The sequence below is a fragment of the Pteropus vampyrus genome, unplaced genomic scaffold, assembly GCF_000151845.1.
Source record: "Pteropus vampyrus isolate Shadow unplaced genomic scaffold, Pvam_2.0 Scaffold11, whole genome shotgun sequence".
Lineage (NCBI taxonomy): Eukaryota > Metazoa > Chordata > Mammalia > Chiroptera > Pteropodidae > Pteropus > Pteropus vampyrus.
Window position 1 is genome coordinate 9533438 of NW_011888792.1, and position 21456 is coordinate 9554893.

At 35.7% G+C, this 21456-nt stretch overlaps 2 pseudogenes; both read right to left on the reverse strand.

The window, feature by feature from the left end:
• Nucleotides 1-13396: 13396 nt before the first annotated feature.
• LOC105304741 overlaps nucleotides 13397-21456 on the reverse strand; it is a 12733-nt pseudogene continuing 4673 nt past the window's right edge.
• LOC111731933 lies at nucleotides 15422-15539 on the reverse strand (annotated as a pseudogene).

The following is a 21456-nucleotide window of genomic DNA, read 5'->3' on the forward strand; positions in this document are numbered from 1 at the left end:
CAATGATGCTATTTCCACATACGGCTACATTTTGAGGTCCTGGGAGTTAGGACTTCAGCACATGAATTTTTGAGGAGCACAGTTCGACCTATAGCAGTAGTATGGGTGAAGCTCAGATGTGTTAACCTCCCTATCTGTCCTTGGTTTGAGGTAATGCTTCAAAAGAATCTCCTCGTCCAGATTAGACCGTCTTTGTTAAAGAGCAGAATTCTGACTCCAAAAGACCTTATTGGCTGAAGAGTATGATGTGATGAAAGGCAGCCCTGGCATCGAGTACACAGGTCCCACTTACCACAACAGTAATACAAAGAATTTACCTTCCTAACAACTGCTACTGAGTTCTTAGAAGAGGCATATTTGTAAATGAAGTTAGAATGCTTTGCTTTGACTGGAAAGTCAGTTTCAACTGTTTCTTATGAGTACTGAGTACCTTCTTTTTCCCTACAGTTCCATGTAAATGCAAATATATGAAAGATTTTCTCCTTTCAACAAACACATATACAAAGTGATATCTAGCTATTAAAGTGGCAGCTTCAATACAAATCTGATTAATTACATCATCTAATCCTTTTAGTCATACAGTTATCAGAGAGCCTCCACAAACACTAAATGGAGCCAACTGACATATTTTCTTTGAAGTTTTCATTGAAGATCTCGCAGAATCATAGAATTAATGAGCTTGACGCAATTGTGGAGATTATGTAGTCTGGGGATTTCCAGGTGTGCTCAGCAAAACTCTGAGAGTTCGTGGAAGTCTGGAGGAGTGGAGGCAGGTGGGTGGGGTTGGGTAGAGTGATGGGGCAAGGGAAGGCAAGAGATGTCAGCCCAAGTCCAGCCCAGCCCAACCTGGGGCAGTCTACTTTTATGTTATACACAAAAGTACATATGGTGGCTTTGTTTGAAGAAAGGGTTTCACATTTTATAAAAGTGAGAAAATTTAGACCCAGAGAAATTGTGACTTATTCAAACTCTTCCCACTAACCAGTTAGCAAAAGAGCTGAGGTAGAATCAATGCTGTCTTTTCCGTTAGTTTATGTGAAGCTACATTTTTCTGGTTGTCATACAAAAGCTGGAGGAAAACCGGCCAAAGGTCCTTTTAAGGCAAATATGTTGTCTGCCTTGATCAGGTGAGTTTACAATGAGTAAGCCCACAGCCTCATAAAAATAGCCCAAGACTAAATTGAAACATTTTTAGCACAGTCCTTGCAACGTAGTGAGGATTTTAGTAATATAAAGTCATAACTCTTAATGTATGACCTATTATATTTCAGTTTAATAACATATCTAGGCCTTTCTGTCTCTCTCAGTTTAATGATGATCATCAAATTTTTCAAAGGCATTTAATGCAACTGAAGCTGATTGAACCAGGGAACATTGCATCAGGTTAAACTTCAAAGGGGGTAATAAGCACTTTTATCTGTTACATATAAACTATCAAGTGTGCCTGAACTGCTGCTTAAAATTCAGTGTACTTAACAAATGGGATATTTTAAATAAATATAACCAACACATTATATTGCAGTATAATAGTCATGTTGTTACTCCATGTGGTCTTGCGATTGTCTCTCTGCTCCTTCCCTCTCCATGCTGGCCATTTATCTCTAGCGCAGAATTGTCAAGACTTGGCAAACAAAGAGGTGGGAAAAGGAAAAGAGATCCTCATCCTCTTTGGAAGGGAGGAGAGAAGCATGTTAAAGATGGAAAAGTAAGAGCATCAAAGATATCAAAGTGTTGGAGAAAGAGGAAAGAGAGGAGAGAGAATGAAGAAAGAAAGGGAAGGAGGAGGCAGCAGAGAGAATAAGATACGTCTCATGTCTTTTTGTCTCTGAAACTCTTGGTCTTCCTCTCACTCAAGAGCACATTCAAATTAGCTTAAGTGAAAAAAAGAAGTTTATTGAAAGGACACAAAAAATATGTTATAGGAAACAGACTACAGGTGGGACTGGCAAATTGACAGGCTCCCTCTGGTTTTCTGGGGGTTTTTTTCCCCCTCACTATTTCTCCCTCTCTCTTCTGCTTTATCTCCTCTCCCCCAACATGTGGTTTCTCATCTCTTCTCTCTGTCTTCCTCATTCTTCTCCTATGTGTCCTGACCCTCTGTCCAGTCCCTTGACAAGCCTAGCTCTTTGTAGCCCCTGGAATTCTCTTCATTTCAAATAATCAGCAAGGGTTAATGTGTCCTGGTTAATATTAACTGGTTCATGTGTCCTCCCTCAGTTGCAGACTCTCAAGTTAGAATATCTGGTTGGCTTAGCTTAGGTCAGATGTCCACCCATAATTCCATCAATTTTGGCCTAATTGCCAAAGTAATGACCCTTGTTGGATGTGCGGAGGGGTACCAGGTAGCAGAAAGGGGAATTGTGGACAGTTGGACAGTCAACTTAATATATTTCTAACCCGTTTGCAACTCTGTCCTGGACTCTCAGCCAGTGTTCTCGATCTCCTGTCCTTATCACAAGTCTGCAACCTTTTATGATAGTGTTTTTCACAGTATCATTCAGATCACTTGTGTCAAAGTGTGTTTATTAAAAAATGCAGATATTCAGGCCCGTGTCCCTTATCTATTCCAGGTACCTTATGCGCTAAACACATTTTTGGAACTAGCATAACAAATTCACTGCTAGTTCAATTCTTTCATGCTCTGAGTTTCAAATAACCTATAGACAAATTAACTTCTGGAATAAATGTATTCCAGATACAAATATAAAACACTAGTGATAAAAAATATATAAAAATTTCAAGATTAAAAGGATATTCACTTTAAATTTTCAGAAAGGAAAGAGAAGATGTTGTCATAGAAAAATTAATATGCGGAATTTTCCCCTTTATTTGTCATATCATTTATTTCATGCATCCACAATTACTATGGGTCTATAAGGAAACCAGGAGATCTGCATTGGTTTGATCACATTTCTGCCTTCTGCATATCCATCTTGACAACTCTGTACTTTGAGTTTATTTTCTCTCCAACTCTGGTGCTATGTAGATACTGCTATTATCCCTGTCTCATTATAACTATGCATTAAATCTTATCATCAAATGCCATTTCCTGTGACAGTCATTCAGGAAGAAACTCAGGCTAATCCTCCTCACCTACCAATTGACCATTAATACACATTCTTCTTCTCTGACTAGATCCTCTCTCACTATTCCTCTGAGCTTGTGCTTCTCATATTTGAATACATGTATTCCTGGAGATACACAATTTTAGATCAAGGTCCATAAGATAAAGGTGATGTTTCTTATTAGAATATTTATTTAACTGAAAATTTAATAACTGGGAAGCAACTTCAAATGTTATTTTTTTCTTCCATCAAACATGGATATGTTAAAGAGAAGGATTCAAAATTCACTTAAATTTTAAGAGAAAAGATGATCCTTCAGAAAATTTGAGCTATGTTCTCCAGTTCTCAATCTTGGGCACATTATTAACTTGATGATATATTATTAATTTAGCTGATCTTCTTAAAACACATGAATTCAACAGCTATGAAAACACTAACTTAAAAAATGAGAAAGCTTACAAAAAAAATACAGATCAGGCCCATCCAGAAAGTTCTTGGATGACTGTCACAGGGTAACAATGGCATTTGATGATAAGATTTAATGCAGAGCTGTAATAAGATAGAGATATTAGCAGTATCTAGATAGCACTGTAGTTGGAGAGAAAATAAACTCAAAATATAGAGTTGCCAGGATGGATGTGGAAAGACAGAAATGTGATCAAACCAGTATAGATCTCCTAGGTTCCCTATAGACCCATAGTAATTGTGGATGCACAAAGTAAATGGTATGACAAAGAAGAAAATTCTACCTATTAATGTCATCTCCTCTCTTTAATTCTAACTGAGCCCCAAGAGCCTCTGAGTTTAAAGTATCAGGTGGGAGGCAAATGAAAGCAATTTCATTTTCAAGTAAGTATATCTTTCAGTAGATCTTCAACAAAGTAAATATCCTCCGGAGCCGGTTTTATAATAGGTTCCTCTTAGGAAGACTGGCTCTAACCAGTTCTTAGGAAATGAGCTTACAGAGACAGGGATTGCCCAACTGATTTCAGTAGACAGGAAAGTACATACGGGAACAGAGGTCATGCCAATGCATGTATACCCTACATACATTTTTATGGACAAATGAATCTGCCAAACAATGCCACATACTTACTTGTTTTTAGGATTTTGATAGTACCATCCAAAGAGCTCAAGGCATTCTTCATAAAAAACTTAAACAGTGTTGTTCATTCTTTTCCTGCTGGCAGAGTGAAAATTACCTCCATGGGGGTAGAGTAGATAGCCACCCACACAGCTTAATTTGGCGGGAGCCAGAAGATCCTGCCTTTTGGAAAATATTTTTTTCCTTTGATTTCTCAGAACATTGCCTTCCCTGTATGCCTGGCCTCCATTCTTACCATTAGTCACCAAGAGATTAGACACTAAGTTGAACTGTTATCTCCATAAAATCACTGTAGAAATACATACTTAAGCGATCTAGGAGAGGCATTGTTTTTCTTTTTCTTTTTCCATTTCCACAATAAAATACATTAACTCATTTATATGGAGTAGTTTACCTGGATTGTCAGCTTGGAAAACAAATAATAGAATTCCAATGACATATGACATAAAATGGTAAATTTTTAATGAGAGGTGAAGCATGGGTTTCATAGGCCATTGCCTAGAATCGGAAGACCTAGTTGGAGCCCAGCAGAGGGCACCCTAGAAAACCAGCACAAAGAGACTAGATACATAATAGTGAAGACAAATTTACTAAACCTAACTTTTTCCTCCTTTGTAATTTTTACTAAGCTAGTCCTGATCACCACAAAGCAAACTGGACAACTTCGAGGTTAATTGGTCATGAGTAGAGTGGCCAGGAGACAGCTAATTATTTCTGAATTCTGTAAAATGCTAAAAGAATAACAATCATCATCATCGTCACCCCTATGAGCCATATATAACTTCTCAGTTGCCTCTGGTGGAATCAGTCCTTTTCATTCCTCTGATAAAGGAGTTGGCAGCCACAGAAAGCACAAAGATAATTAGAAAGACACAGAAGGGAGTCAGGACGAATAAGCAGCGTCAAGGGAAGATAGTAAAAGGCAGCTTAGTTAACATCCTTACATTGCTCCATAATGTTGACAGTTGAAAAGTCACAAAATCCTTTTTGAGACTTTTCATTCACATACCTGTAAAGTCTTTATAGATATTGACAGAAGGAGCCAAATTAGTTAGTTTTTAGAGAGCTAGAGGCTTACTTCATCCACACAACATACAAAATCGTTCCTAAGGAAAAGCATGGAGTCGACTTTAGATTCACAAAGCTGATCCCAAAATAGGATTGAAGGCATACTTGTACTATGCCAAGGAGTACAAAATTAAATTTGAAAAATTATCAAAACAGAATCAGTGATCCAAACCTTTCTAATCATGTAGTCAGTAACCATTTACCTTGCCATTCCTCCACCCCCCCACCAAAAAAATTAAAATATATTTTAAACAGTGATTCTATTTTGTGACATAAATGAATCTAAAAGCATTAAGCTCTGATGAGAAAAGAAGACATGGGGATGATCAAGGCCTAGAACTGTTTCTGTCGCTGTACTTATTGTACTTTTTATTGTTCATCTTCCCCTACTATTAATTGTCCGAGTGCAGAGCCAGAGTTCTTGAATTTCAGTAAATGTTCTACAAATACTGATTTATGAGTAAACCCAATACATTCTCTAGGGTTGGGGCAGAATTTGGGGTGATAGCCCAATTAGAAATACTAAGAGGATTTCTAGTCAGGCCGATGGAACTTGGTGCCCAGTATGTGAACTTAGAGGCAACAGGTTTCAGTGATATCCACAAAGAAGTTCTGGAATGTGCCAGTGGTCAGGTGGCAGGAACCATGAAACAAATCAGGACAATCTGTCAGCAGGAAACAGACTGAGGTCAAAGAGAGACAATCATTGTGAAGGCATCTACACGAATGCGGCAGAGGCCAAGTCCTGGAATACAAGGTTATCAAGACAGAACTCTAGATGTGTCTAGCAATGGAAGTTTCCAAACCTAGGGTAATGGGGCAGGAGGTTTTGTTTCATTAACAAAGCAAGCAACAGTAGCAACTCAGCGACAGGTGTTATTGGTCCATTTTACAGATAAAGAAGCTGAGGCTCAGTGAGAATAAGTAACAAAAGACTATACAGCTAATTTAAGTACCCGGTCTGGGTTTAAAAGTAAAGCCTACTGAAGTCCAAAGCTAATTATCCCTCTTTTTTCTTACTTCAGCCTGCAATGCTAGCAGATTAGTTACTGGAACTAGTAGGTCACACTGGCTTTATAACCTGATTTTGACTCCTCCAGACTCCTCGGAGCACTAAGCTAGAACTCCTCAAATCAGCCCTTAAATGATTCCAGAGGTGGAAATGGAGCTGACTCTGTAGTAGTGGGTCTTGAACTTGTCTGCACACTGAAATTATCTGTACTACTTTAAAAATACTAATAACTTGGGTTCTAGTACCAGAGATAGTAATTTAATTGATCTGAGGTGTGGCCTGTGCATTAGGTTTTCTATAAAACCCTTCCAGGTAATTCTAATGTGCAGCCAAGGTGGAAACTACGGGCTATAAGCAAAAGTCAAGAGTTCTCAGTTGTTTGCAGAGGAGGGCACTTCGGTGGCCAAGCTTATATATTTCAGTGTGGTAAGAAAAATACTAGAAGACTCAAGGGCTTATTTCTTTTTCTTGGACAACTGGACCATAACCTACTCTTCGCTTTTCCAGTTTAACTGCTTAGAAAATATGTAAACAAGTGTACAATTAACCTTGCAAATCAAATAGTTCCACGTTCTTAAATTCCAAGTGCTAGTTGTGTGAGACCAAAAGCAAGGTTTTAGAACTGAATCTCCCAAATTGCTCATTACTATTCTACTGCTTGGTTAAAACTCTTACATCATCCCACAATGGAATGTGACCCGAGTCAAGAAGAAAACAAAAACATTTGCATTGCGTTCATGATTAGCAATGGGATTAGAGAGAGGTTGCAGTGTCTCAAAACAACTTGTACTTTTCCTAGCCTATTTAAGACCTGATTAATGTTATAGTCTAATCCTGATGCTCTCAAATGATTAGCTGATGCATAATTTCTGGATGTGTAGATTACAGATGTGTATTTTGTTTGAACTAAATCTGAATCCTGAAGTTCGTTTATTATTTAAGGCACATACTTAACACGGCAAATGCAAAAAAGCTCCTACCCCCAACTTCCATTATCAAAATTCTTGCCCATAGCTTTCCAATGGAAAACAATGAACCACAAAACAGGTACACATTTGTCTAGGGTAACAATATATCTCTTTTGCCTGGGATGGTCCTAGTTTTCACCTGTTATTCCAGCATAATTATTAATAGCACCCTCTGTCACTCTCAAAAATGTTTCAGTTTGGGTAATAAGTTATTTGGCCACCCTACATATAGCTCGCTCAATCTGCATTCTCTCCACAACTACTATAACAATAACTCAATACAGGAAAAGATGGCCAACAGTCAACTTTCTCGGGAATAAAGATATAGGTAAACCCCTGGCTAAATAAACATGAAATTTACAGTAGAGGAGGCAAGTCAACAACACAAATACAGCACCAAAGATGACGTGCAGAAAAAAGGACTGTAGTGTCTACCCATATTTTTTTTCATGTGTATGTTTATATATTTTATCAGGTTTTCCTACACTTTTCCTCAATTTCTCCTATAATTTATATAGTGTATTTTAATGCTGGTTAACTTATATATTAGTACATAGTTTACAGAATATTGAGATAAGACTGTGGCACAACTCCAAGAGAATTGGACATCTTCCAAAAAGTCTGGAGTTCAATTTGAATGAGACGTCAGCTTGTTCCCTTTATATGAGGAAGAACAGTTACTTTAGGTTAAGTGGGAGCATTTTTTTCTGGAATTTTAAGTGTGGAGAAAAACTTGTAAGTTGATGTTGGGCTGCCAAAGGTTTGGACATTTGTGATTCATTTTGGTTATATAGCAACCAAGCTCCTTTCTATATTTGGGGAATTCTCTACTTAGGAGTGTAGGTGAGGGGCAAAAAGGGTCTATTGCTACAGAGACAGAGCATTCTAGATACTCAGGAGTTTCCCTTGAAGACAAAGCATTCTCATGAGACTTCAGTTCAGAGCTGAACTTGGACCAAGAAGTTAGTGATGCAAGAAACCAAGAATGGGAGCCGTGTGTGTGTGTGTGTGTGTGTGTGTGTGTGTGTGTGTGTGTGTGACTGTTGCAATGACAACAATTATTTCCTCATGAAAAACAAGACCAAGACTTAGTTTAGAGTTTTTCCTTTTGATTCTTAGCCTGATATTGGGCTAACTCTCCCAATGTATCTGTAAACTACTCAATATCCTTTTAATCAACTTATTTTCTTCTTAGCTCTGGCCAGAGCTGTTAGAAATCAAGAATTTCAATTAATATAGCATCCGTTGAGTCCCCAACATTTGCCACTGTTTTGAATTTTTTTAAAAAATACCTTTCAACAATTGCTTTTTTAAAAATCTGTTTTTAAAAGTTAGTCATGGGCTTCATATTTTAAAATATTTTAATATTAAGCAAAATGCATTTATTAAGTCTGTGTAACTTTAGCTCAGGTAAATCATAATATTCATCAATTTAAAAATATTGAAAATAACACATATGGCTTCATTGCTACTTTTAGGAGCTCCTGGTTGAGGATCACCAGGTTAAGATAAAGTGCATATTATGCAATAAAACCTCATTAATTCAAATGAAACAGGAGAAAGACCTGTCTATGTCATTATGAAATACCATTTTTTAAGGAAACAAAGTTTTATAATCTATAACAAGTAACTGCATCTAAATACCAACAAAGTATTACTAGAAATGCTAGAAATTTACTAGAAGTTACTAGAAATATGCCAAGCTAGATTTATAGACTACAGGATCATATAATCAAGTTTTGTTTTATTGGAAAGGACCTGTACTATTCAGGATCTTTTCTGTTTCAAAAAATAGGAACTCAACTCACCTGGCTTAAATTTAAAAGGGAAAAAGTGTTGGCATACAGAATTTAAAAATCCAGTGTTAGTCTGGCTTCATGGATTGCTGGATATGGGGGATAAAAAAAAAAAAGGCACCAGGACTCAGTCTCCCTCTCTCCTTTGCTTGGCTGTGCTTTCTTCTGTGTCGATTCCATTCTCGAGCCAGCCCTCCCCTATTACTAGTAAGATGGCTGCCAAAAGTTCTGGAACTACATCTTATTCTTTTGGTAATCCTATCAAAAAAAAAAACCAAAACATTTTTTCCCCACAATATTTTCTAATGTCTTAGGACTGACTCAGATTTCTTCAGTATGACCCATTCGCCATTCTTGGCCAAAAAGATGGAAGACATTGCATGTCTATATCAGTATCACATTCCCAGTGCTGGAACCCAAAGATGACTTCAGCTCTATCAAACCTCAAACACCATAGAAGTGGAGGAGAGACATTTCAACAAAAAACACTGAGATACTATTACTAGAAGAAGGAGAAATAGGATGCTGGGCAGACAGAAATAACGGCCATTTCACTGGAGAAGCTTAAACGTACAGCACCACCCGGAGCATCAAGCTCCCTGACAACACCATCGATCATCACCAAGCTTCGACTTGTACACTGCTTGATATATTTTCTTTCTCACTTGACAATCTATTCTGTTGTTAATGTTAAAGTTAAGTGCCCAATATAATCAACAGGTCACCAGGAGGCTGGCTGGTCTCCTGACAGCATAGAAACTGAAATATTGGTAATTCAAGAACAGCTGGTGGTAATATCATTCTGAAATGTATTTAGCAGTTTTCTTCTCAGAGCCAGTTCTGATTTGGGGTGTTTGTGGGAGATTTTCTTCATTACTTAGGCTAAATTCTGGTTCTTCAGTCCTCCCAGTAATTTCAAGTAAAAACTAAGTAATAAGTAACCCTCCTAAAATGAATGCTTTTATGAAAGTTAGTTGTGAATCAATATACCACAAATTGAATATTCATCTAACTGCTTATTCCAAATCACCAAATAACTATCAAATACGCATCTTAATTTTTAGATGTCCAAAACACAACTTAAGTCATAAGGATGGGGCCCTGATCTTAGGTGACTGGTATCTTTATAAGAAGAGATACCGCTAACAACAAAATGTCTGAAAAAGGAATAAAGAAAATAATTTACAACGGCATCTAAAGCAATAAAATAATGAAGAATAAGTTTAACCAAGAAGGTGAAAGATCTATACACTGAAAATCATCAGACTTTGATGAAAGAAATTGAAGAAGACACAAACAAATGAAAAAGATATCCTGTGTTCATGAATTGGAAGAATTAGTATTGTTAAAATGCATATTATCCAAAGCCATCTATAGATTTAGTGCCATCCCTATCAAAATTCCAATGGTATATTTTATGTAAATGGGGGGGGGGAACTAAAATTTGTATAGAACCACAAAAGGCCTTGAATAGCCAAAGCAATCCCAACAAGGAACTGAAAAAGCTGGAGGCATCACACTTACTGATTTCAAACAACATTACGAAGCTATAGTTATCAAACAGTATGGTAATGACATAAAAATAGACACACAGACCAATGCAATAGAATCAAGAGCCTAGAAATAAAACCTCACATATATAATCAACTGATATTTGACAAGAGAACCGAGAATACTCAATGAGGAAGAGATAATTTCTTCAATAAATGCTGTTGCCAGGTAATCACATTCAGAATCATGATATTGGACCCCACTGGACACCACTCATGAACATTAAGTTGAAATGAGCCTTAGCCTCCAGTATTCTGAGAAATTTTCTGTTATTCAAGCCACACAATCTATAGTATTTTATTATGGCAACCAAGCTAATACAATTCCCCACTTTCATATGTAAAATAAAATCCACGATTTTCACTATTACCTAAAGGGTCCAACATTATCTTTAAAAAATCAACCTTTTCCACATCCACTTAACACCAGGCACACTGGACTTCTTAATGTTCTTTAAATACACTGTGCCCAGTTCATTCTCATCTCAAAGGCTGTGCACTAGCTTTTCCTCTGCTTGAGTCGGCTTTCCAGTCCTCTCACGTCTCAGTCCCTCACTTCATTTTGATCTCTCTATAAAATCCTCTCTTCCCAAAGGTCTTCTCTGATCGTCTTGTCTAAAACAACAACTTCCACTGCAGCTCACGCCTCATTACTCCATCCTCTTTTCTGCTTCATTCTATGTGATGTTTATCCCCATATAAAATTATATATTTATCATTTTACTTGTTTTTCCAAAATATCTTCCCCCACAGGAAGATAAACCCCATGAGGGTAAGAATCTAGTCTGTCTCCTATACCATTGTAGTCTAGAAACATTCCTATGAAAATTCTAGCCTATGAGACATTGTTTTTTAAAAGCTGTTCCTGGTTCAGAACAAATCTGTACATGAAACAAGAAAGTTTTTAAAACTACATATTAAAAAGAATATTTAAAAAGTTTTCTAGAAAAAATTAATAGCATTTTAAATCAAATGGCTAAAAATACAACACTGCAGAAAAAACATAGTGTGGTTTTGCCAGAATATTTAGAAAGAGAAAATCCTCAGCTTACTTTTTATGGTAGAAACATCTAAAAATTACTTTTAATGAACTATAAAAAAATAGGTGTTCAAATATAGTTGCCTTGAACATTTTTCATTCTATGTTATAGCTTTTCACTCATTGGCCTCATCCCAAGAATTTTTGTTTCTGATAATGAAGCTATCTATAGTAAAGAAGGAGGAGGTGGGGGTGGGGTGAGCAGAAGGAAGAGAAAAGGTGTGTACTTCTAATGCATTTAAATTGACAGCGCAATTAAGATTAGCAGCTGGAGACAAAAGAAAAGCCCAGCTAGAGATTTCTATACTTTAGTAAATACGTCTTCCTACACTCCTAAGACTGAAAGCACAGCCACTGTGAGCAGTGCTACAGGGCAGTTTACTCACACACACTGCTTAGCTAAGAATGGGTGGCTTGAAGCAACCGGGAAAACAAGTTTAAGTTGGCAATGTCATTTTCCTGATTTGACCCTGTGACTGGAGCATCCTGCTTTGGGATTTGGGTCAGTCAATCAGCAGGTATTTATCCAGAGCTTGCTCTGTGTCCAGAATGCTACTAACTCAGCAGGATAACACAGGCAAAGGAAAGAATCTAGAAGCAAGGGGAAGAAAAAGACAAAATAACAAAAACTAAGATTAAAAAATTATGCTACACTGAAAGAAGTTTTAGTACCCTAAAAGTAGGAGATAATTATATGTTCACATATACATTCACATGTATGTTCATAGCTATAAACTGTTGATTTAAACTAAATGTACCTATCAAACATATGGTAAATACATTGGATAAATGTATTTTTTTTAATGTAATAATTATTATTTACTAGTGAGAACTATAAGGGCAGCATGGCTATTTATTTTTACAATAGAAAATTCTGTATACCATCCCTCCCCCAAAAGTTCTCATTCCTCTCAAAATTAAATGGTTATTTGAAAATGTTTATAAGCTCAAATATGAGGTACAGTCAAGCATTATCAGATGGTGCCTAGAACTGTGGTGATTCCTAAATGTGCTCTTAATGACAAAAAGAAGATAGTGTCAAGGCCTACATTAAAGAAGAATCAATCACCCAACAGTCTGATATGCAGACTTAGAGGGGATCTCATTTGATGTCTCTGCTACTTTTACATCCTTGACCTTCAAACTTCCTCCTCTGGCCTTGCATCCCTATTTCTGGTCTGGGAGAGACTAGACCAGGCCATGTGCAAACATCTTTAAAAATGTCACAGCTCTGAATATTTTATTTTATGTGTAGGTCAGTCCTCATAACCATGAACCCTTGACATATAAAACCACTATGGTTTTGCACCATCAGATATGTCAGTAAAGTTAATGAGATCAAGTAGTTCCTTTTCACATTCTCCAGCCTCTTAGCCATGGCCACATCTCCTACCTCACAGAGGAGAATTGCAGTGAACGAATGTATAACCAGCCCATGACTCATTTCTCTTTTCCTCTCATCTCAGGAGTCTGCTCCTTCTGAGTAGGTTAAAAGTTAATTCTTGATTCAGAAGGGGATCCCCTACAGTCTCTTGCAATATTTTGCTTAATAAATTTTTTCATCAAAAAACATATTTCAGTATCGCCCTCCTTCCCTTGTATGTAAATCATATTTAGTCTCACAACTATAAAAGAAATGTAAGCAAAACACTCTTTCTTAACTCCACACCCATTTCACAACTGGCCGCCCTATTCCTCTACCCACCCCCCCACCCCCCCCTTTTTCACAGCCAAGCTCCACAAAAGCATCATCTTCAATCTCTGGCTACAATTCTTTATATCCCAATTTCTCCTCAATCTCCAGCTACGTTCCTTGTATCTCCGTTGTTCACATTGCCCTGGCAAAACTCATCAAAGACTTTTCCAAATCCTCTGCTCCTTTCAGTTCTCACCTTAATTAAATCATCCACTGTGTTTCTGCTGTGGACTACTTCCGTCTTGAAACTCTTGTCTTCCTTGTTTCCAGATACAATTTCTCTGACTACGCCTTCTTTGTCATCTTTACAGGTGCCTGCTATTTAAATGTAGGTGTTTCTTTTTTATTACTCTACAATATTTTCCTATGAAATTGTGTGTACTGATAACTCCTAGATCTATATGTCCTTCCCTGCCTTTTATCTATCCATCCCATATTCTTTCCTCCCCATGTACCCAGTTGCCTATTCTCTATCCTTCTCTATCTTGTTGTCCCAAATAAATCAAACTCAATATGTCCAAGCAGAGAGCATCTTTCTCTCAAAACTTCATCCTTAGTCTTGTTATTTTAACAAATGGTACTGCTATTTCTATGCCAAATGGATTTTTGCCTTCTGTATTAGTATCTATTCTGTTCCCTCCACTTAGATTACACTTTTGGTTCTTCTGCTGAGATGACAGTTTTGTCTGCCTAGGAATGTTAACTCACTTTCAAGTTTCAGAATTGCCTTTGTCATGAACAATTACCAGCCTGGTCAGATAAAAGTAACCATTGATGGCTGTCTCCTAACACCCTTAAAGAGATATCTAGAATAGTATGCATAACAATGAATTGTGAAGAAGAATGTTCCAGAGAAAGGAAAGAGCACATAGGAAGGCCCTAAGAAAAGAAAGAGTTTGAGGATTTTGAGGAATCACAAGAGCTCAGTGTGGCTGGAATACTGGGGACCAAGGGACAATGGCATAAAAAACATTAGAAGAAGGTGGGGTCCTAATCAAACAAGGCGTTTTAGGCTACAGTAAAAATTTTTGCATTCTATTCTAATTACAATGGGAATCCCAGAATTTTTCTAAGGCTGGAAGTGACAATACCCAAATTAGGTTTTAAAATGATCTCTACAACTATAGTCTGAATAAATTTCAGAGAAGCAAGATTGTTAAAGAGGCAACTATTTAGGAAGTCATTACAATAATCCATCTGAAAAACAATGGTCACTTAGCCTGGGTGGTAGTAGAAATGATAGAGAACAGAGTCAACATTTTTGACAAATTCTCTCTTACAAGCAAACAAATAAGACTATGTTACTAGATTAAACTAATCATCTGTTTCAGGATATTCCATGGTCATTACTGGCTGCATCCTGTGACCATCTGGAGACCAGAATGACTGGCCAAGCCCTGTGTCTTTACACACACACAAAAACAACTTTTACAAAATTCATTGGCATGTTCCTCAAAGTTTGTTGTGTTCTTTGAACTCTCCTGACCTTGGGAAAATGCTTTGCTCACAGAAAACTTTTCAATCAAATTATACTTGGACTCTTCTTAAAGATCTCATGGACTTTTGTATTAAAAATACTATTTTGTACATCTCTATTTCCTTTGTTGACTTTAGATTCTACATTTCTCTCATAGAGCAAACAGAATAAAGGGAGATAAGTGAAGAAAATGGGTTTTAGAGACCAGACTGGTCTAGCTCTCAAATCAAAGCTATACGCCTAGCTACAAAGACACTTTGTTATAAAACCAGTTAGGCAATGTTCATTCCATAAAAATTTATTGCGAACTGATTATGGTCTCTGATTTATGTTAGATGTTATGGATGACAAAGTCATTGCCCTCCAAGGAACTCACTATCAGACTAACAGATGGAGGCTTTTTGGTAATAGTTAAGTGATTTCAACCTGACACATACACACATAATTTAAAAATATATAAGAAAGAGAGAACCATAGTTTTATTTACTACTAGCTTTATATAATCAAAGCCAAATAAAAGACATAAACTATTCTCTAGTGGATTTTATTTTATTTATTAAATTTTTTAGGTGAGGCAACCCTAGGTTGACCTCACAGATTGCAAGGACCTTGTCAGCTTACAATCCCTTATTTTTTATTTTTTTAAGCCTATAACACCTGGACTTCCTAGGTGGTCTCCCATCCAAGTACTAACCAGGCCTGACCCTGCTTATCTTCCAAGATCAGACAGATTGGGCTTGTTCAGGGTAGCATGGTCGTAGAGCTCTAATGGATTTTAATACCATATATTGTAAATCTAGATCATCTAAATTCATCTAAATTGACTCTCTTCCCACCATCTGATCCATATCTGCTAATTAGTTACAATTTTCTCTTAACTTGTTTCTACAGATCTAAAATGATTCCTTATGTTTTCTTTATAATATAAGAACTATAAGCATAACTAAATATGGACAGTTGTTGAAAATGAAATCATATCTATATGGAAACAAATTTTTCCGAGATGACCTTTAAATATTTTTAAAGAAGCTCCTAGTGAGAACATGGATCTTTAAAATAAGGAAGGAAACCCATCCTATTGCATTTAATTGTTGAAAAGTGTCCTATGTCCTATTTAAAGAATGACTGAGTTTGTTCCTTAAAATCAAGTTAGTTAATGATAACCTCCTCTGACTCTGGAAAGTTATCATTTCTTATTATCTAAAATGCTAGCAAGATATTATCTTACTTCTTTGTACTGAGTTGAGATATATCTGAAACATATCTGAAAACTGCTTACTTACTACAATGCTTAGTAAACTAGGTACAAATGAGTAACTTTTTTTATGCTAGGTTGTCTGTGTATCTTCTCTGTTACTGATTTTAATGGTTACTGTGAAGTCTCAAGTGGAGTAGAATTTTGAAAATTTCAATCGTTGAAACTTCTCCACCAATCTTGGTGTTAATTAATTCATTTATTCAGCAAATATTCATTATCTATCATGTACCAGCCAGTGAGAGTACATAGCAGTGGAGATAAAATAATGAACAAACAGAAAAGCCCCTTGCCTACAATAGTCTGCACATTCTAGTAGATGAAAATAGGCAATATAAGAACAATCAGAAAAATATATAGTGTGACATATGGTGATAAGTGCATAGAGAAAAAATAATCCAAGGAAGGGAAGATGGAGTATTGGTTGATAATAAATTGTAATTACAAGAATAGACCCACTTATCTCGATATCACAGTGACTTCACATATTTGATATACATCTGTTTATTACTTGTAAATATTTATATATAAGGATTCCCTATGAGTTTATGTTATATTGAAAATAACTGGTTCTATATTTTGTATATAATCGATCAAATTGTATATTGAAGATGAGCTACAATAACAATAAAAATGAGTTGTTCTATGTAAAGTTCTGCAGTGGAACTCAACTGGAGTCAAGTTTTAACATCTTAGAACTTTGTCTATTTTCATTACTCAGAAGTGAAAACTAGCTTTTGCTGGCTCTACAAAGTGGAGTATATAATACACTGGTCCTTGCCTATTTGCCTGCATTTTACTTTCCAGAGTATAAAAAAATACACCCTACATTTGAAGGTCTTTTTGCCCTTCACGTCAGGTTTTGCTGAACATTCTAGGAAAGACTGTTCTTGTTTCAAGTTAGGATAACCTGGAGTAGACTAGAACATAGGTACTTAATTAGATACTCATTTGATCACATTGCCTATCCCTTTTATAAACATACTAGGTTCCTCAGGACTTCCTGTAACTTAAAATTCATAGCAGGCTGCTTCCGAATTTTCTAAAACAAATTGACCTCACAAAAGATGAAAATATTCTTCAAGTATATAATATTTTTAATATTTTCCAATATTAAATCTGACTAGTCACTCTGAACTCCATTTCTAAATTCTATTGCCTTCCTACAACCAAAACCACATCCATGTTTCTGTTTTTTCTTCTTCACCTAAGTAGTGGTTTGCTGGAAAATGTCTAACAGCTGGTTCTGTAGCGTAAGAAGATCTAATTTATAGTGTTTACACATTTCTGTGGTATAAATACTCCTGCCATGGCTGATTTCAAACTATCAATATGACGTCACTGAAAGTGGAGCTGGAAAGATGTGCTCCTAGTTGGTTCTCATGAGTCAGTTTGTGTGAGCTCTAACACAACATTGACATGACATGCTTCTTCACATCGCACTGGAAGGCACACAGAATTTGACCTGTGAAAAATTTTTTTAACTGTTTCAGGCAGCTTTTTGGGTTATAATTGAGGTTGAACATAAAATATTTGCATCTGGAATCTGGACTATAAACAAGACAACTGCCAAGTTTCAATCATTTTTTAGTATCAGTAATAAAGATTATTAATGATAAATTTACACTTCAAAACAAAGAACTAAAGACTTTTACAAATTCATGATATTCAGGTGCCCCCCAAATACATTCTTAACTAATAAAAGCTATTATTTTTCGAGTGGTAAAGGCCTTAGGAAATTTTATTCTTGGCATCCCTATACAGAAATACTAGCCAGTTCATTATCAGCAAGCCAGCACACGATTAACATTACAAATATTATAAACATAACAATGTTTAATTATAATGATGTTGGGTAATTTTTATTGTTGAAGGAGAAAAGTGTTTTCCTTGAAGATAACTCAAAATGAGCTATTTTGAAAATTTTATGCAAAATTCCCAGTAACATGTTTTGACAATCCCGGCAAACTAAGTTTGAAAATAGCAACATTTTAAACTTCCAAAATATTGCACAATACATTAAGTTCAATTTCATGCTTGTAAATTACACATGAACTCACACAAACAATTTTTTGTCATTGCACAGATATGCAAGACCTTCCAACTGCTGTCCCTGTATGTGCATAGAAGAGAGTAGAAAGTGGCCTCTGAATAAGTACCACTAATAGTGGCATGCAGATACAAGCCATACACACAGGATATTGCATGTGCTGAGTGGGAGATGAGGAAAATATTCAGAAAAGATTATTTTCACACTTACTAGAAATATATGAGATATTTTAATTTCAACTATTAAGTACTTGAACTATGAATTGGAGATATACCAAAACATATTTTTTATAAATTTTCCATTGCGTTTTTAGACAAGCATTAACTTATTTAATTATTTCCATCTACACATCTCTCATAAAATTATCTGAGAATTGGAAAAAAAAATTAATTTGATTAGCCTGTCACCCCAAATTTTTAAAACATGATTTTCTCACAGACTAGCCGAATTTTTCCATCAGTCACTAGTTTAAAATTTTTGTTAGTCTAATTCAAAGAAGACTGAACTTAATTATACTTTTCATTTTGAAAATGTTTATTCTCGTAATTCTAGAATTATTATCTTCATTTTATACATGTGGAAAGAAAGATTGTGATGTGCAACTAGTTAGAAATGATATGCAGATTTTTTAAAACTAAAAATTCAAAGCATTTTATAACCATTTAGAGGAAAATAACATATATTTCAGATTCTATTACTATAGCCTTTTCCCCGGATTTTAAGGGTACAATATGAAATTTCCTTTGAATGCTTTTCTCATTTTACCTTCTCCTTAAATGTTGATGTTTCGATGGTTCCCCTTTCTTACATTATATTTTCTCTTGTGTGACACCTAGTAGAATTCTTACTTTGCCCTCTATGTGTCTTAGTTGCACTTGCCATTTTGCATTTTCATGGAAATCATAGACTCAGCTTATCAAAATACACACAGAAGACGTGGAATGGGGGTGTGTGAGAAAAAACCTACAGGGGAAAGAGAATAGAAAGAAAGATTGGGTGACTTTGTAGGGCAACTGTCAAATACAGTGGTCGAGAGATCTGCAGCTACAAACTTGTGCTACTCTACTAAATTGTATCAAGCAAAAAGAAGAAAAACAAAAAATAGATGCTCCCTTTTTCTCTAAGTTCAGTTCCTCTGCAGATAAAGTTGTTTCCCTGTGGTAGCTAACTTCACCACTGTGTCTTCAAAGATGGTGATGCTGCTCCCTACCATTTGATGTTATTGAAAAAGAGATTAACATTAGAGTTCAGATTTCTCATTCAGTGGAAAAATCCATGCTTAGCCTCATGAACTTTCAAGGCTGTATTGCAGAGGAATGCAGTTGAGTAACATTGGCTGGAAAAAGGACCAATATGCTTTTCTTTTTAATTCTTTCTGATGAGACATTATATTTATATCTGACCAAATTTCCAGAAATTTCCATTTTAAGGACTGTCAATCAGGAATAGTATTCAGGGGATAAATGTGTACATGTCTGGACTCCAAGGCTGCTAAAAATGTTCCAGCTGCCAAGCAGAGAGAGTGAATGTTTTGTCAGCATGAAGCTGAGGGGTGAATGAGGACAACAAGGCTGGGTATACTGCCACAGTTGCCTGGGTATGTTCACCTCACGTCATAGGTTTCCCTTTCCCCCAGTTAGATCTAATTCTTCTCCTTTATGCTTAATAAATACTCATATATTCAAATTTAAATGTAACTTCTTTGTATATCTGTGTATGTTTTTAGATGTATTTTATATCTCTTTTGAGATAAAGACTAAGTTTAGAGATCGTCTTCTGTTATAAAGCAAGTGATCTGATTCATAGTAATGTGGACTATGGAACAGGGCTATGATGCAGAATAAGGAGTTGGTTTGCCAGAGAGTACATGAGTATTCATTTTGCTGCTCTTTAAGCCATACAAATATGTTCTATATCCTATTTAAACTGTCTAATCTATCACATAATTTAAACGAATCGTAAAAAAAAGATGAACAAGTATAGCAATGTGTTAGAACTTGATGGAGTTAAATGATGAGTACAAGTATGTTATGTTATTCTCCATACTATTTGTATACTTAATATATTTTATGATAAAATATTTTTAAAAATTTTAAAAGAATAAAGATTGGAAGGGAAGGTAGTGTGGCAAAAGAGAGAAAATGAATGACAGTACACTAAAAGAATATTCTCTCCATAATTGTAGAAAGACTTTTTTCATGGTAAGCTGTGATACTTACCAGCTTATCATTTTTATAAATATAGTCCTAAGCAGTTGGACTCAGTGAGTAGTCTATTCCACTTACAAACAATCATAACTACGACATTTTGTCAAATTATAGACCTCATGGCTTATTACATATGCCATTCAAAATGCGTGGTGGTGTCTTTCTTCTTCAGGTATTGTACACTAGAAATAGGCAGGCTGTCACAAACCATCCAATGCTGTTACAATTTATTACCTTGTATAGGCCTTGGGTTCAGACTAGCTTAGTAATTCCCTGGGTAAGTTTCCATCTTTTTTTCATCTTCCTCATTAGTATACTGAGAATAATAATACCGTCTAACTTATAGGGGTTTTGTGAGGATTAATGTTACCTATTATTATCGCTATTTGCAAATGACAGGGTTGTAATGTCATAATCTATAGTCCGCTAATACTGATAAATAAATGCAAAATGAGCACTTTTGCTTGTAAATTTACATATAAATGTAGTCACACTGCAGGGAGATAACAAAAGAATTCTGAAACAAATATAAACATGATAATACTAAAAATCAGCATATGGCAGTACTAAGAGGGTCTCTGCAGAACTGTCCATTCTTGAAACTATTCTTGATATGTTAGTATTTTTTTTTAAATCAACATGTTTGATCCTTCTTATAGTACAAGGTACTTTAAGTATAGCTAAGGACTTTTGATTTGCTGAAAAAAAAAAATACATTACCAAAAAAAGGAAAAATATTAAGATGGACTTGCTCCCTTGGAAATCAAAATTGTAGTTATTTCTACCAAACAGAAATTGTTTGACTAAAGACTCACATGTGGTAGAGGAGCCTAAATATTAAATTTTATACAGTCGATGGTTGCCTCACTTAACAGGTTGTGTAGGCCACAAAACACATCAAAAATAATATTAAGTCCAACATTTGAAAGACCAACTGAACTGTATAAAAACATGTTTGTGATATTAAAAGATGCCGTAAATCCATATGATCTTAATTTTGATTTATATATTAATTTCTGCCCTTTGAATATCAGTAAAAAATCACCAAATTAGCTTTAAAATAATAATGCTGTTATCCCCTGATGATTTTAAACTTGAAAACCAGAATTATATCGTGCTGCTTTAACCAAAGGCAGGCATCATTTATGTAGCTCAACATTAGTGTATT